We start from the raw sequence: 17,887 nt of genomic DNA, 5'->3' as shown, positions 1-17,887 counted from the left end.
AAAACTTTTAGAATGATCATAAGCAGTTTGCATAACTTTCTGCACATGTTCTAATCCTAGATGAAAATAATATTAGATTTTCCAGTAGGCTAACACGAAAGAGTTCACATCTTTTACTGACTCGTGCTCTGATCATAGAAACCTGCTATAGAAGGAAAAAACAGGGACCTGAGACATTCCAAATATGACAGGATAAAACATCCTTGATTCTGTTTAAATTCAGGTTAGTTATAGATATCCAACCATGCAGTATCCATTCCACCTCAATGCTAGACTCTGGAATAGGTGGGGAACATTCCTTTTCAAGGGAACCCCATAGGAAAACTGAGCCAGGAGGGATCCCATCCCAGATGGATGCTAAGATTGTCCCTCCAGCCTTTACCAAATGCAGGCTTCCACCTGTCCACAGTACAGGCTCTGAGTAGCTTGTGGCATTTTCTCTCAGATACTGATTTAATGCAGATAACTATACCCAAATTCGAACTCAAAATAAAATTTAGTTATGGTCCCAAATGCCTTTTACCTTAAAACAACAAGCCTCAACAATCACAGCTTAGAGCCAGTTATGATTATTTCTATTCTCTTGTAGCTGCCATAAGCAATAAAGATTTATCAGGTCCCACAACCGTAAGGAATTCCATTTACCATCTTTCCTTCTGAAATCTAGAAGCCAATTGATAAGAATCCTTTTTAATCCTTGCAACTTTTTAGCAAGTTAGGTTCATTTAAAAACTACATGACTAAAACTGTTCCTTTCCCAATGACCTTGCTTAACAGAGATAGTTTCCAGGGGATTTGGCAGTTTTACTTCCCTTTTAAACTGACAGACTTGGAAGCTTAAGATTTTCCCAAATTACAATACTCCAAAACTAGATAGTACTGATGTTTACCAGTAATGATATCATCTTAAATTTGAACTTTGAAATAAAAACAAATGAATTACCAATCTGATGACCTTAAAAATCCACATGAAGTTATACTAAACTAAAATCTTTTTTTTTTGATGCCATACAACCAATCAACTTATAATCACTGCATATTTCCAGAATAGCCAAAAAGTTAAATGGACAATCATCTATCACAGTAAATATTGGCAGTATTATTACTACTTGTTTGTATCCCACATATAAGAGCTTTAAACCATCAGATATTATAACATAAAAAATCCAATTCACATGAAATAAACATTATAACATAGGGTTAGCAAAACTGATAAAGTAACATAGCTAGTTTTACATAACTTTTTCTCCATCTTTTAGTTTCAACAAAATTCAGATTGAAAACTGCTTTTTGTCACTCAATTTTTACAGAATAAGAGGACTTTACAATTTAGATTTTACAATTTAGAGATACCATAATAGAACAATGAGATTATGACATTAATTGCATTTCCAATTCATCACATAACAAAATTATTGATAGAAAATTAGGCTTACCAAGTGCAGAGGCTTTTCTACTCTCCCCACAGTTGCAGAGCTTGGTTGTGGACCCCAGGGTTTCAATATAGCTGCTATGCCTCCCCCCAATATGTTTTTAGCTGTTCCAACTTCTACTCCAATAAATTTTATGTGTCCACTCCTTAGAAACTTCTTTGAAAGTGATAGCTTTGACTTCCCTAGCAATGGGAGAGGGAGTGACACCTACTCCCTTATTCCAGTTCTAGAGAACCCAAAAACCTCACCTTTCGTATCAAATCTTAGAAAATATTCCAATTTGCCTAAATGCCAAATAGTAAAATGAATTCTGACTTTTCTTTAGCTTCAGATTAGGAGTGACACGTTTCAAAAATGACCAGAATGCATTCAGTTGCCTTTTAGTTGCATTCTGTTACACAAAACTTTCCTCTTTTAGGTGAGGCAGGAAATACGTAAATGTTAGTCTACCTGCCTCTTTGCTCTGAGGGAGAAGATTCCCTCCCTTTCTTATCACCTTCTCCTCACTCCACTAGGCCAGAGTGGAATGAAGAGGAGAAGATTTTCAAACTTTTAAAGATCTTAAAACTTCTGTTCACAAACAAGACAATATTTTGTTCTCTTTCTCTCCCTTTCCAGCCTGCATTTTAGCAGCAGGGGAAAGGAGAAGGAGGGAAAGAGATACAGCATTTCAAAGGAATATCCTGCAGTTGCATTTTAAAGCTTAGAGATGTCATACCACTCACACACACTCATTCACACAGAGAGAGACAGAGAGAGAGAGAGACAGAGAGAGAGAAGCTGACAGGAAGATTCAAAAGCTCACAGAGGATTTCTGGAACCCTCGGCACAAATCACATTTTCTTGGCCCTCAGATAGATGCCAATTGGGGCCAGGTAAGATTGCTTTGAGATAGCCTAGGCACAGACCCCCAAGTGTAGGGGGAAACCGGCCCATCCTTTCTACTTGAGGTCTTGAAGACAGAGTGTTTTTCAGTTGTACAAAAGATATCTTAGGGGTGAGTCTCTCAGGGTACAGAGGGAGACTGACTCATCCTTTCCCAACTCCCCAGTCAGAATCACTTTTAGTCGTCTGCTTTTCTGTGACATCTCACGTGAAAAGCCTTGCCTAAAAAAATGTATGTGTATATTTTTTTAGACACTGAGACACTTGTCCCTAGACAGGGCGTCCCCCATCCATGCAGGATGTGTCCCGGGTCTATTAAAAAATAGACCAGAATCGTCCAATCAAGCCTTCCTAGGTGCTTGAATGAACCTGAATATAGGATGAGAGGGAGGAGGTAAAGGAGCTTACTGGAACTCCAAGAAAGCTTGAGACCACAGATTCTCCTGGCTGGCTCACCAAAATGATGGGGGACAGGATCCCAATAGGTTCAGCAGGAATTATGATCTTATCTACGACCAGAAAACCTGCAATATCATCTGGAAAGAATTCAAGGTCTCAGGCTTAATTGGAGTGAGAGTTGTAGAAGTTTATTGTTATGCTTCTATGATAAGTGGGCAAGAGTCCTTTAGGGGACCTGCAAGTGAGAGGGGTACATGCTTTTACCTTTAAAGAGTAGGGCTGCCATTGTCAGGGCTGAGCAGATGGGAGGGGCCTCAGTGCATAGACAAAGGTCAGAGCTGACCAAGAGGAGCATGTGAATAGATAGTTTAGATAATATTTGGGCCAGGTCGAAGGAGACAAAAGGCAAGGACAAAGGAGGGTGTGGGCCAGGCCCAGAAGAAATGAAGAGATTAAGAACAAAGGGGTCACAGGGTGTTGCCTAGGAGGAGTGTGGGATAGGGAGAAGGGGCAGAGCTCAAGGGTGGGAAAGGACAAATTGCAGTTACAACTTCACAGACTGGTTTTAAAAGTTGGTTTGACCTAGACCCCAGGTACCCCATCAGAGCCAGTAAGGGTTTTGGGGAAGAGGCAGGAAATTTGGGAATATTCATAGGCAGTAGACAGAGAATGAGATACATGAGAATGTGGTAACAAGAGAGGGCACAACCTTTCCTTTATGCACAAAGATGACTTTGCCTTGGCAAGGCTCATGTGAGATGGATGAAAGAGGAGAAAGTGGCCAAAGGCATCTCAGGGATAGGAGCCAAGGAGAAGGGGTAGAAAAGGAGCTCTTGGCACATGTCTATGAGTCTGCCAGGGTGGTGTCCTCCACACAGATGATGCCATCTTAACAAAGTGAACATAGGGCCAGATTCTCATTACATATGCTTTGCATTTCCTTTCCTATGTTCATGATGGTTTCCTTCCAACAGAATGTAAGCTCCCCTTAGGGCAGAGATTGTTCGCATTTCTGTCTTTGTGTGTACAGCACAGCATCTGGTACACAACAAGCTCTTACTAATGCCTGTTCAATAATAATGAATAAGAAATTCTGATAAAGTGAGAGAGCATGGGGCTCTGGAGCCAGTGGGCCTGGGTCCCAATCTGACTGCTTCCAAGACCTAAAGCAGGCACTTCTCCCCTCTGGACTTCATCTGTAACAGGAATGGGTTGGATAAGATTTTCTTGTCAAGATCCCTTCTGACTACGAATCTCTCAACCTGTGAACCACAACATTATGAAGTAAATTGAACTTTATGCTTCCTGTGAAATACAAGTCTCCTACTGAGAGAACAGGAAGTAGCCACAGCTCAAGAGATGACCAAGGGTGGAAAGGATTGTGGATTTAACCACAAGATCTTTGCCAAGCATGACATACTGGCAGAGACCCAAACAAGCAACAGGCTGGGTTCTCACTGTTTCCTGGGTTTTGAAAGCTATCCATCAAATATTTGTTGCAAACTTCTTCCTTTAATGCCTTCTCTGAACTACCCAAAGAAAGCCTTTGGCAAATAGCAATGTGGTCATCCACAGGCCTAGAAAGAGGAGTTAGACTTGTTCTGTTTGGCCCCAAGAGGCACCAAGAGAAGCCCAGGAAAGAGGGATGATTTTGGTCTCAGATAAGGAAAATCCACTCAACAATTACAGGCTGCTTGTGGAGGCAGTGAGTTCTGGTTAGGCATAAGTCATTGGGAAGTTTTATCAGTGAGGCAAGAGAAGGATTATCAGTCAGACCAAATTCCCTTGGATGTCTTCTTTCCCAGCTCTCTGATTATGGAGGGTCAGATAAGGCCAACGGCTCAGCCAATCTACACGGCAAGCAGGCTGCTAATGTTCCCAAGGAAATTCGGTAACCCTGGGTCTCCGAGGAGCAAAGTTTCAGAGAGCAATAACCAGCCATGGAAGAATCTGCATTCACACATGTCATGAGTCACAAGTTTCCTCTTCCAGAGATCTAAAGGGGTCCCAAAGCAGAATAGACAGCAGGCTTCCCAGGCTGAGCCAACCCACCTTCTCCCCAGACTGACCTGGGGGTGTGAGTATGTAAGTCTCAGGGCTGGTCCTGTCTAATGTATCCAACTTCCCCCGTGGTCTCTCCAAAAGTCTGAATTCACTCCTCTGGCTATTTCAGCCCCTGCCTTCTGGACAGTCACAGTCTTATTTATTTTATGAAGTAAATAATTGCCAAAGGGAAACAAGGATCACATGGTCTGTGTAAGTAGGCAATAATAGCCTGATACCAACTTACAAGGGAAAAGCTATGGGAAAGAAACTGAGGGTCTGACAAGAAGCAGCTGAATACAATAACTGTGTTTAAAGACGGACCACCTGGATTCAAATCCCACCTCTGATGCTTACTGTTTGTGTGACCATGGGCGATTCACTTAGCCTCCATGGGCCTTGGATTACAGGTAAATGTTGTGCCTAAATATTAAATGTATTAAATTGCAGGTAAATGCTGCACCTAAATATTAAAATAGCCAGTACATTTTGGGGTGGTTCCTCTGTATCAGGACTAGAGAAAGACTTGAACAGAAACCATATTGGATGAAGTGGCAAGGAAGGGCATGGGTAAAAGAAATGGGAGTTGTCAAGCATGACAGTGGCTGACATTAACACAACTCAAGAGGATTCTAAAAACCTCCCCTCTTGATACACCAGGCTGTTCTAAGAGGAAAGGCCATTGTATAGAGTGAGGGGGTCCCCCAGGATATGGATTTGGATTCCAACTCTGCCCTCTAAATCTCCTGTGTGAAGGGAAGGGGCCAGATTCAATCATCTCTAAGGTCCTTACAGCTAGAAATCATGGGATCCCATTCCCACATTCCTCATCACCCTGTACTCCATCACAGGGCAGGGATTATCACTCCCATTTTACAGATGGATCAACTGAGGCTCACAGCAGTAAGCTCAGTCAAGGGATCCAGAACTAGTGAGTTTTGGAGACAAGATTCAAACTCAAGCATCAACTGACTCTCAGATAACTAAGGCAGGCCAGCTCTAAAGGAAGGCTTTAAGTTGGAGGTTCATGAACTTGTTTTATAAACTATCTTGAAAATCAAGAGATTGATTTCCTTTGTAATCCAGCTTGGGTTTTTTGTTTGTTTTTTTTTTTAATTCATTTAAAAACATTTACTCTGAGAAGGGGTCTATAGACTTAACCAGACTGACAGCCAAAGGGGTCCAGGACGCACAAAATGGCTAAGAATTTTTGTTCTAAAGAGTGAGCTCTGTCATTACTGCAACAGTCATTCTCTACCTCTTTTCCTGACTGGGGAAAAGGTACAACTCCCAGGGGCTTTAGGGACACAGACCCCTCCCCAACGCAGACAGAAGGAATGTTGTGTAACTACCTAATGGGCATTTGCCCAGCACTCTAAACATATGCATAGCTTCCTTCTGAGCAAAGTACAGGGAAAACTACACCCTCTCCCTGGCCCCCACTTTGCAGTTTTACATGATAACTAACATTTATAGAATGCTTTAAGGTCTTTAAAGTGCTTTACACACCTGTCTAAGGAGATTTCCACAACATCCCCATTGAGTTAAGTTCCCTTATCCTCATTTTACAGATCAGGTATCTGAGGCAGATGGCCATTAAGTGATTTGCCCAGGGTCACAGAGCTATTAAGTGTCTGTGGCATGATCTAAACTCAGGTTTTCCTGACTCCAAGTTTGGCACAGTATCCATAACATAAGCTTCAGGAAATGCCTAAGGGATGCAGGGATTTCTACTCTTTGATCAAGGAAGACTGAAAACTCCTGGACAAATTTCTGAGGCTCTCACTACAGGAAAAAATGATAAATTGGCCCCTATGGGGGAAGGGGAGGCCCCAATATGCAGTCATTCTGAGTGACACTGTTACTGACTTACTGTATTACCTTGGGCAAATTGACTTTTCTCTTTGGGCTGTAGTTTCTCAATCTGTAAAATAGGGAAAGGTGTAATTAGGCTAGATATATGGTCTTTAGCCATCTATCATACCTCTCCTATCAGTTTGTTTTATACCCCAAAAGGGATATTCCAGGTTTCTTTCCATATCTTCTGGGAAGGCAAAGAGCCTATGAGGAGGTGAGGGAAGCCCCTAGATAAAGAAACCTGCAGGCACACAAGCAGTTCCCCCTTTCCCCAACCAGGCTACCCTCTAACTCACTTGCACCCCTCCCCCTTCCCTCTCTTCCCCCTGTTTTTAATATGAACCCTGATAAGGACATTCAAAAAGAAAGGCCTGAGGAAGAGCAATGAACTTTCTGAAATAGTTCTGTAAACTGGAAAAGGCTTCAGACAGGAAGGCAATGACCCAGATGATGTAAACTTAACTCTTTGGCTCCTGAGGTCAGAACCTGGAGTAATGACTGGAAACTGGCATGAGGACTGATTTAGGGTTCATTCAAGAAAAAAGCTACCCAACAATTCGAGCTGACCCCAGGGCCTGAGGGCAAGTCCAGCCAAGTGAGGTACAAGGCTCCTCAGTGGAGATCTCCAAGCAAAGGTTGGATGACTGGCCACTTCCTGGAATGTTACAAAGACTTTCTTCTAGAAATGTGTTGGACTAGATCAGGGGTGGGGAACCTTCGTCCTCCAGGCCACATGTGGCCCTTTAGGTCCTCAAGTGTGGCTCCTTGCCCAAAGGTTCCCCACCCCTGGACTAGATGGCCTTCCAACTCTGAAATGCTATGATTCTGGGACCCCCACTCCCCTGCTGCTAGTGCACTCAGCCACTAGCTTCTTTGCTAGAAGGTACCCAGCTTCCCCCATTCCAAGTGGTAGAGGGAGAAAGACAGAAAAGGTCTCAGAAAGACCCAGCCTGAAAGACTCAGAATGAACAAGGACAAGTTAATTTACCTCTCTGAACCCCCATTTCCTCATCTATAAAATAAGCATAATAATGCTATAGTACCAACTTTTTAAGGCTCAGATGAGAAAAGTTATATAAAGCACTTGGATTTAATACGCTATATAAAATGCTATTATTATAATTGTTATGTTTAACCATTTAAATTGATTGAGCTGGAAACACACCCTTTGAGAAGCCTTTCAGATTTATCTTTCTAAAGATGAATCACCTCGAAGCATCATAAGGGGACTCCAGGGTCCGAATACCTGGAACTGTTCTTACTCATCCCAACCCAGCTGATCCCCAAAACCCCTTCCACCTGCCTCTTTGGGGTGGGAAGAAGGATCAAGAAACTCCCCTGACTGCTTCTTCCCTCCTGGATAAAATATGAGCCCATTTCTTTGGCACGTAGAATCCTTCATCACCAGGCTCCAAGCTACATTATTCTTCTGCACAGTTCAGCTTAACTAACCTACTAAAAGTTCCAGAGGGCAGTGGACAGAGTGCCAGGCCTAGAGTCAGGAAGACCTGGGTTCAAATCTGGCTCTCAGACAATAGCTGTGTGACCCTGGGCAAGTCACTTAACCCCATTCGACTCAGTTTCCTCATTTGGCAAATGAACTGGAGAAGGAAATGGCAAACCACTCCAGTATCTTTGCCAACTCTGATACAACTGAAATGACTGAACAAAAAGAAATTAGTATAATACAGAGATTCATACAACTGAAGAACAAAAAAAAAGGCCATGTAACTATAAATAACCAAATGACCAAATTCTAATGTTGCAAAATTACTAAAGTCAATCCCAAGAAGCCAGATGAGAAGAAGCCGTAAGATAGCTCCTTGAAAGGACTGTCTCTAGGGGCGGCCAGGTGGCTCAGCGAGTAAGAGCACTGGCTCCAGTGTCGGGATGACCTGCATCAAATCCAGGCTCACATACTCAGCACCACACCCAGAAATAACTAGCCATGTAACCTTGAGCAAGTTACTTAACCCCGATTGCTTTAAAAAAAAAAAAAAAGAAAGGACTGTCTCTAGCCTATTTTTGTATCCCCAGTGCATACTTAACAGGAGTTGACAGATACTTCTTCCTACTCCTTTGCTGAGGTAGGGGTCCCACCCATGTGGAATGCTGCATATATCATAAGATTTTTAAAAAATGTTTCCCAACTTGTTTTGCTGATTTTTTTTCATTTTTTTAAAAAATTCTTTGTTATAAAGTTTGGTACTCTGGGATGGGAAAATTAGGTAATTTTTTTAAAAACCAAAAGATATCAATAAAATTTATTTTTTAGAATGATTCTTTCCCACTGGGGAGTCATTAGATACTAAGCGCTCAGCCTAGGACCTCAAAAAGGTTTGTAGAAATTATCTAGACATACTGATCTAGGCAAATGATGTAAAAACCCATTCAAATTACTAGAGCTGATGAAACTCTGAAACTGGGTCCCTCCTCACCCTACTCTCTCCTGTCTCCAGAGGAATTCCCGGAACTGGCCTCACTTTAGGCCCTGGCAATCTCACAGGTACTTTTCAGCTCTAACATCCCATGTTCTAAGGTTCCTTTTGCTAGGATATTCTCTGTTCTGCTAGCCCTTTCACCTCTCACAATCTTTGGTTCTAGAATTCATTCTCCTTGCCCTACCTCAAAAATCCTCCAAATGTGAAGATTTTTAAAAACCAGGGCAAGGAAGAAGAGTGCTTAGCTCCTTACCAACCTGGTATAAGGGGTACTTGAGCCTGGGGGAGAAACCTGCCTGAGCCCCCAAGCAGGCTCTCACAGACCCCAGCAGCTCTATACAGCCCCAGGTTTCAGGGCCCCAAGGGATCCCCAATCCAGATCAAATATTTGCTTAACTTGGAAAGCCCAGGGACAAGCCAGTCACTCCCCACTCTTTCCTCCCCTCCCCCCAAGGCTACTGGAAGCCAGTGCTGTTTTACTGAGCGATCCTGAAACAGGATCTCTGCTATTATAATTAACTTCCCCCAACACCTGAATCTAGGGGGAGGGCTCAGGCCACTTCTCTTTGTGCCTCTTGGGACTGAATGCCAGGGGCTGGGGCTGTTGTTGTTCCTTAGCTCTCATTCCCAGGGTGAGAGTTTTTTTTTTTAATCTTGTCCTATCAACGTAGCCTTTCATGAGCTCCCCTCCCCAAGGAGTAACAAGCTAGCACCGAGAAAGGGCACCTCCCACCAGCCGGGAGAGCCTCTAAGAAAAAGGAGTCATTCCGATGGCTTTTTAAGGTTTACAATGGTTTTTCCAACATGATCGACAGGTTTTATTTATGCCCATTTTGTAGGTTTAGAGGAGAAGTGAGAAAGGCCGGCAGGCCCCTCAACTGTAATCTCCACTACTGATGAGGAAAGATTCCAAAATGATCAGTGGCCATAGCGTTCCTACCTGCCCATGGGTACCTGGACTAGTAAGTGACCCAGACCCACAAGTACAAGTTAACTTTTGACTATTAACACTGTTTTCTACCCTCTACTGCAACAAGACTCGTCCTAAACTCTTTTTTTTCTGGACAAACCAGTCCAAGTACTCACCTCGACACATACCTAACTTGCTATTTTATACTGCCCCTGTGATTCTGGGCAAGCCACTATCCCTCTATGGGTCTCAGTTTCCCCTCTGCAAAATGAAGGAATTGGAGTAGATAGCCCCCTAACAAATCAGGGATGTATAAGGACCTATGCGAGGTGGTCAGGGATGTCACAGCGATCAGGAGATCTGCACGCTAGTTCTGACTTGCTAAGTGCCTCAGTTTCCCTAGCCGGGAGAAGGGACAGGCTGCTCTAAGTTCATTTCTAGCGCTAAAGTCCTAGGAACTCCCTAGTACTCTGTTCCCAAACTTTGCCACACTCGAGTCGGAAGGCTTTGAAGGATGCCCCAAGCTTCTCCAGATAAGAGTGCCCAGGGAACTGCTAGGTGATAAAGCCGGGGATGGAGACCCTCAGGCAGCCCAAACCCAAGTCCTCCCCCGATGGCAGCCTGACAGGGACCACAGAGTCCCCCCAGAAAGCAGTGGGGGGAGGGGGCGTGAAAGCTAGAACCATAAGCGGAGTTTCAACCTTGAAGCATCTAAGCCAGCAGGTCCCTTGGACGCCGCCTGGTCCAACCATTCCGTTTTACAGATAAGGCGACAGAGGGTCCTTCCCAGTCACACGATAAGAGCCGGGGACCTCAAACCAAATTCTTTGGTGTCCCAGCCCAATGCTCGGGGCTCCAGGGAAGGAGGTGAGGAGGGGAAGGAAGGGACGCTCAGCAGAAAACCGAAGTGGGAACAGAAGGTCGGCATGGGCTGGGGGCAAAACCAAAAGGCAGGGAGGAGAGCTAGAAGGCGGGGGGGGGGGGGGGGGCGGCGGGGGGAGCGCGCGTGCGGGCGGGGGGGACGGGGAGGGGCCCCGAAGGCAGGCAGGGAGGCCACGCGGAGGGCCGGAAAGCCAGGCTGTCTCCCCCAGCCCCCGGGACTGACACACACTCCTCTCGCGCGAAGCAGCTGTGCAGCGGCACGTGGAAGTCCTCCGGGCTCCGGGCCGACCCAGAGCCGCCTTACCCTGAGCTAGGGATGCAGGGAGCTGCCCGCCCGCCTGGCACCAGCTCCTCGGAGTAGCAGCAGAAGCGGCGAGAGCGGGCTCGGCACGCGGAACCGCCGCCTTTAGCCTCGCTGGCCGAGAGGCGGGCCACGACGCCGGCCGGGAAGGGGTTGGACCAGATCCTGCCCCGCGGCGGCACGACCAGAGCCGCTAGTCCCGGCGGGGGACCGCTGGGCGCCCCGGGGGCGGGGCCAGGAGCGCGGTCTAAGTGGCGCGGCCAATCAGGGGCCCGAAGCCGGGAACACACCACCACCTCCAGACCCCACCCACCCTTTCCCTAGGAGAGGGAAACCCCGGGTCATTGACCTTGGCGGAGCCGGCAGCTGGCAGGGCGCACTGCTGCATCGAGGGCTCCAGGGGAGCAATTAGTGGGGCTGGGGGGCCCCGAGGGAGGGACCGGAGGCAGCAGAGTAAAAGGGGGTGTGGGCGCATTCAGAACTGGAAAGACCTTGTCCGGGCGACTGAATGGCGCAGGGGGTCGAAAGACCTGAGTGCAAATGCAACCTCTGACCCTAGTAAGTCTGTGTGACCCTGGACAAGTCACTTAACCTGGGTTTGCCTTAAGCCACCGGAGAAGGAAATGGCAAAGCACTCCAGTATCTTTGCCAAGAAAACCCCAAGAGGGGTCACGGAAACAGGAGTGGACAAGGACAGCTCAATCCTGAACCCCTTTGGTGACTAGTCTGGTGGACGATATTGCCTACCCAGAATAATGTCTTTAAATAATTGAAAGAAATGTTACTTTTAGGTCAGAGGATAGTGAAAATAAAGATATCAATTTTTTTTTCTCTAATCCAAGTTCACAGACCCTCCCCCTCCCATGTATCCCTGTCTCTGTCTGTGGGCCCCAGGTTGAGAACCCTTCACCTTGGAGTTCAGGATTATAATTAAATTCACCAGTTTTTTGTTGTTTTGGGGGGGAGGTGTTGGGTTTTTTTATTTAGCGCCTATTGCATTATGTAAAGCCCCGTGCAGGAATTCCCAATGTCTGTTTTTGCATTTGAGCAATCTACAGCCTAAAGGAAGAGATTCATCCATACCTGGGAGACCCTGGAATAGAGAAAAATTTACCCTAAAACACAGAGGGGAGGGGATTACAGATCTGGATCTGAATCCAGTGTGACCCTGGGCAAGTCATTTTACTTTTCAGTGACCTGCACTGTAAATTGCCCAACAGCAGATGATTTTCGTTGGTAGAAGTTATTTCCTGGCAGGGAATTCCCCGATACCCAGTGAAATCACAAATCCTGTCCCAAAAACGGTCATAGGCTTGATGGAAATCCAAGCCTTCCTTTGTACGCTTTAAAACCTAATGAAAAAGATTGCTCAATACCCTAGAGACTGGAGTCCAATGACCAATGTCTGTGCTGTTCCTTCCACTGTCTTAGGCCTCTGTAAAAAAAATACATCACATTTGTGTCAAGCAAATATAACATCTTCTGTTTAGCATTCAAAACTTTTCATTTAACCCAGCCTGTTCTTGCTTTCCCAGGTTACTCACATTTTAATCCCCACCACCTTTCCAGTAGCCTCCTGGCTGTTCCCTTGGACCAGATCTGCCATCTCCAGGTCTGGCAGCTTCACTGGCTGTCCCAGGCCTGGAATTTCCTCCCTCTTCATCAGAATGAATGAATCTCTACCTCCTGGCTTCCTTCATGTCCCAGCTAAAATCTGCCCTTTTCCAGAAAGCCCTTAATGCTAACACCTTCCTTTTGTTGTTTGATTGAGTTCACATTTGGGGTTTTCTTGGCAAACATACTTGGAGTGGCCTGCCATTTCCTTCTGCAGCTCATTTGACAGATGTGGAAACTGAGGCAGATTAGGGTTAAGTGACTTGCCCAGGGTCACACAGCTAGTAAGTATCTAAGGCCACGTTTGAACTTCCTGAGTCCAAATCTGGTGCTCCACCCACAATCCCACCTCGTTGTTTCCATGTTGTCTCCCTCTGAGGGCAGGGCTTTTCTTCTGCCTTTCTTTGTATCCCCCTTGCTTAGCTCAGCATCTGGCACATTAATAAATGCTTATTGATCAACTGACTGTTGGAGGTTTACAAAGGCTTTCCTCACGACAGTCTCCAAGTATTATTGTCCCCATTTTGCAGATAAGGTAACTAAGGCTGAAAGAAAGGAAGAAGGCTAGGATCACATACCTCGTGTCAGAAAAGGAATTAATAAAATGCCAAAACCCAAGACTCTTTCACCTTAGGCCATGTGACCCATCCTTGATCTCCCAGCTTGGTAATAGCATTACCAAGACTCTCGGTGATGGGGCTGTTTGTGGTGGGGCTGACTGCTGAGTTAGAGGCTTAATAATTACCATTTAGGTGCACTTACCAGCAGCACTGGTAAAAGCCTGCAGACAGAAGGGGAAACTGAATTTGAAAAGATAAGACGTTACATCATTTCCTGTGCTCTTCCCCAGCCCCCTCCATTCCCCACAAAGGGGACATCCCCGATCCAAACCCATCACCCCACCTTCCCCACCCCCCACCAAACAGCCAACACCTTGAAAACAACTCCCTCAGCAACACAATTGGGGAACTGTTTGCTAGACATCCTGACTACTCCTAAGTGCTCTGAAGTACCTGGGGAGAGACGTAGGTCCCTAAGACAAATGAGGTGCCAGGTCCTTGAGGTTCTCATCTGGCTTAGAAGCATTCTACCAATTACTGATGGCCCTGGGCACTTACACACAAAGTCAAGGTCACCAAGCACAGACCTACTACCATTGAATTTAAATCACTAAGACTCCAGGGGTATCTTAACTCAGTAAACTAGTGAAGCCCTATTTTATATTGCTAAGGAGCCTTAAGCTTTTATTTACTCCCTAGAGTGGGAGAGGATAATTTTGTCTTGCCCCTGTCAATGGAAAACAAGGGGCAAAATGTTTAATACACTAGTGAATTTTTTAAAAGGGAAATTCAGTTTAATAAGTGAATGTAAATGGAGAACATGAGCCTCACCTTCAATCATAATTGCTGCATACATATACTCATGCCTAATTACTGCATACATATGACATATATACACATATATAAGTATATGTACATATACACACACATTTATATAGGGCGGCTAGGTGATGAAGTGAATAGAGCCCTGGATCTGGAGTCAGGAAACCTCATCTTCCTGAGTTCAAATCTGGCCTCAGACACTTACTAGCTATGTGACCCTGGGCAAGTCACTTAACCCTGTCTGCCTCAGTTTCCTTATCTGTAAAATGAGCTGGAGAAGGAAATGGCAAACCACTCCAGTGTCTCTGCCAAGGAATCCCCAAATGGGGTCACAAAGTGTAGGACATTACTGAAACCACTGAACAACAAATACATACGACCATATGTACACAGTATGAATTCTTCATTGCCTGAAGTTTTTTGGTGACTGGTGACCCGGTGTGTATGTATGTGTGTGTGTGTGTGTGTGTGTGTGTGTTGCTAATGTGTGAGATGAAAAAGTTCAGAGTCTGAGATCAGAAAAGGTCTCTATTATTTCTCTCAAGAAAGGGCACTGCCCCTGTCGCTCAAATGGCATCCACCAGGGAGTGTGAATGTGGAAGCTTTCGGGCTTCTCTTGTCCTGATCCTAATTCCACCTCTAACACCTGTCCTACCTCACCATTGTCTGGTGAGGCAAGCTCACAATCTTTCATTAGTGTTAATTCATTGGCACAAAGCAGTTTCAGTCCTTCATTATGTATTTCCTTTCACCAAATTTGGCAGTGCCCAATCAGAAGTGGACTAGTATGGTTTTCTTTCAAATTACCTCATTTCCGGGAAATCATGAGTTACTTGAGAGACTGAACTGGTTTACAAAGTATGGAGAAGAGATAGGAATGTAACAGGGAGTTAAAAAAAAATGAGGAAATTTCACTGTGAGTCATCTCTCACATTAACCTTTGAGAGAGAAGTGATGGTGTAGTGGTGGCATCTCTGGCGGCTAAGAATTTGTGGGCAGTGAGGATGTGAAGGCAAGAGTTTTGCCGGAAATGAAAGAGGGTGTTTAGCATACTATCTTGATGGGGTGACAGGGCTGGGTTTTTGTTATTTAATTTTATAAAAATTCTGGACAAAACTAGCACCAAAAAACGTTTCCATATATAAAGTTGAACAGAAAAAGAGCATTACATGCAAAACAATGAATCCAATACATACAGCTTGCTTTTTTATAGTAGATAATAAATTCAATATTCCAAAGATGTCTTGCTTGTCTGTGTTTCTTTATGTATTTCCTTCTATTCTTCTGGACATTCAAAAAATGTTTCAATCACCCTCTTTTCTCCTCCTCCTCCTCTTCCTTCCTCTCCTCCTCCTCCTCTTCCTCCTCCTTCTTCTTTGCAACACTGTAGATAGCTCTCCCACTCCTTCAATTAAGTAAAAGGAAGAAAGAAAAACACAATCTTTGTAACAATCATAATCAAACAAAATCAATCCACACTTGGCCATGTCCAAAGATGTCTGTCTCCTTCTGTGCCTTGAATACATTTAGCCTGTCAAGAGTAGAGAAGCACACCCTACCACAAGTCTTTTGGAATCCTAGTTTTAAATTGCATCGGTCAGAACTTTTAAACTGAAAGGTTTGGAGCGTTTTTGTTGTTTTTAGGAATAGAGAGACTTAGGTATGTTATGCAGACATCAGGAAAGGAACCAGGAAATAGGGAGGAAGAGAGGGAGGGAGGAAGGGAGGGAGAGAGACAGAGAGAGAGAATATGGTTGATTTCCAGGTGGAAGCATCAGAAGGAAATAGGCATGAAAGAAATAAATGAGGTTGGCCTTGGCTAGAAAAAAGGTCACCTCTTCAGAGAATGTGGCAAAGGAGGGAGAGAATGGTAAAGGAGTTTTTCATTTTCTTTAACATAAGGTGTAGAATAAGAGAAGAAAGAAGTCATAATAAATGGCCAGTATTTTCACAATATTCTAGAAGTGATCTGGCCATAATGAGGTACAGTGGGACCCCTCAACTTCTGAATATTACTATTAATGCCTTAATTAAGGTGTTGTGTGGTCACAACATTTTCTTTTATCTGTCATATCATACTGTTGGTGGGCAGCTAGGTGGCATAGTGGATATAATGCCAGGTCTGGAGTCAGGACCTGAGCTCAAGTTTACTTCACAGACTAATTAACTGTGTGATCCTGGGCAAGTCACTTAACCCTTTTTACCTCAGTTTCCTCATCTGTAAAATGATCTAGAGAAGGAAATGGCAAATCACTAGTATCTTTGCCAAGAAAATCCCAAATGGGGTCACAAAGATCAGACAGGACTGAAACAATTGAATTGCAAAATTACACTGCTGACTTGTGTTGAGCTTAAGGTACAGGAACACCCCAGATCTTTTTCAGATGAATTCCTTAGCCACATACCCCTCTCCCTTGTACTTGTGAAGTTGATTTTCTTTTAAATTTAAGTGTAAGACATATTTGCTTTGGTAGTTTCATAGAACTCATCACCATGTAAATCACAAGCCATCCAAGTCCTCACTTCTTGGTCACTTCCCCCATAAATCCTCTACAAGAAAAGCACTTAAATTGATCCATAAATCCTCCACAACAGGCTGAGGACTTTTGTCCAGTTCTTGGTCATATATGAACATGCTATTCCCAGTTATCCCTTGATCTGACCACGTGACTAGCCCACCTGCTTTTCAGTCATATATTTATTTATGTGGTAGCTACATGCCACTGCTGTCCTTGAAGCCCTGACTTCAATATTCCTAAAGATTATTGTTGCTTAAAAAATGAAAAATGGGTCTTTGTTTCTGGGAGATACTTGGGGGAGGGGAGGAAGCGGTGCATTAAAGACACTAAAACCCTCCAGGTCTTTTTTCAGCTGAATTGTTATCTGGTCACACTATATCCATCTAGAACTTGGCAAGCTGATTTTTTTTTAAACCTAAGTGTATGAAAAGTCATTTATATCAATTACATTTTACATTCTTTGGTTCAGCCCCATCTTCTAAGCCATTGCCTCTTGTTTCAAGGCAGTAAGAATTCATTAAACTCTTTCTATGTGTCTGTTGGTACTGTTGGCTGAGGATATAGATAAAAGCAAAAAGGATAGTTCCTGCCCTCAAGAAACTTCCATTCTAATAGGGAAAGACAATACACAAAAGGGAACTGAAAGGAAGGAGAGGGTGCAGTGGGGAGGGGAGAGAAGCTACTCTTGGGGATGGAGGTGAAGTTTGAAGAGTCTAAAGCACAGCCAGGAGAGGAATGAAGGAAGCATGGCTCACCAGAGCCCACCCTCACAAATGTAGGCAACCAAATGCAACTTGCCCATGAGAGATACGGCAGAACGTTGTTCCAGGGTGAAAAAGCAGCTGAATTGTGGAGGCAAAGTCCAGAGAGTCAGAATCACCACAGGGAATGAATGAACAATGGACAATGAATTGCTAAAGGTCCCTGGAATGGAAAGGCATGGGTGTAAGAGTCAAAAGACCTGGGTTCAGGTTCCAGCTCAGTCACTACCTATGTAGTTACCTTGGGCAAGTTATTTAACAACCCTGGGCCTCAACGTCCTCATCTGTAAAAAGAAGGGGTTGGGCTAAATGATCTCTCTCTCTTTTTTTTTTTTTTGGAGGGGGGAAGGCAAGTCAATTGGGGTTAAGTGACTTGCCCAAGGTCACACAGCTAGCAGGTGTCAAGTGTCTTAGGCTGGATTTGAATTCGGGGTCTTCCTGACTTCAGGACCTGTGCTCT

The 17,887-nt window shown here is 44.5% G+C and overlaps 1 protein-coding gene across 1 annotated transcript in view; it reads right to left on the bottom strand.

Annotated features, from left to right (window-relative positions):
* Positions 1-11,359, bottom strand: part of ACSBG2 (acyl-CoA synthetase bubblegum family member 2) — a 63,744-nt gene extending 52,385 nt beyond the window's left edge. Inside the window, exon 1 of the mRNA XM_069082871.1 lies at positions 11,155-11,359. The gene's annotated coding sequence lies outside the window, so the exon portion shown is untranslated. The remainder of the gene's footprint in view (positions 1-11,154) is intronic.
* Between the last annotated feature and the right edge of the window lie 6,528 nt (positions 11,360-17,887).

The sequence above is a fragment of the Petaurus breviceps genome, unplaced genomic scaffold (genome assembly GCF_028583685.1).
Source record: "Petaurus breviceps papuanus isolate PSGF00001 unplaced genomic scaffold, PetGlider_PUasm1.0 172, whole genome shotgun sequence".
NCBI lineage: Eukaryota > Metazoa > Chordata > Mammalia > Diprotodontia > Petauridae > Petaurus > Petaurus breviceps.
The sequence above is the reverse complement of the archived record's forward strand: the minus strand, read 5'-3'. Positions and strand labels throughout refer to the sequence as shown.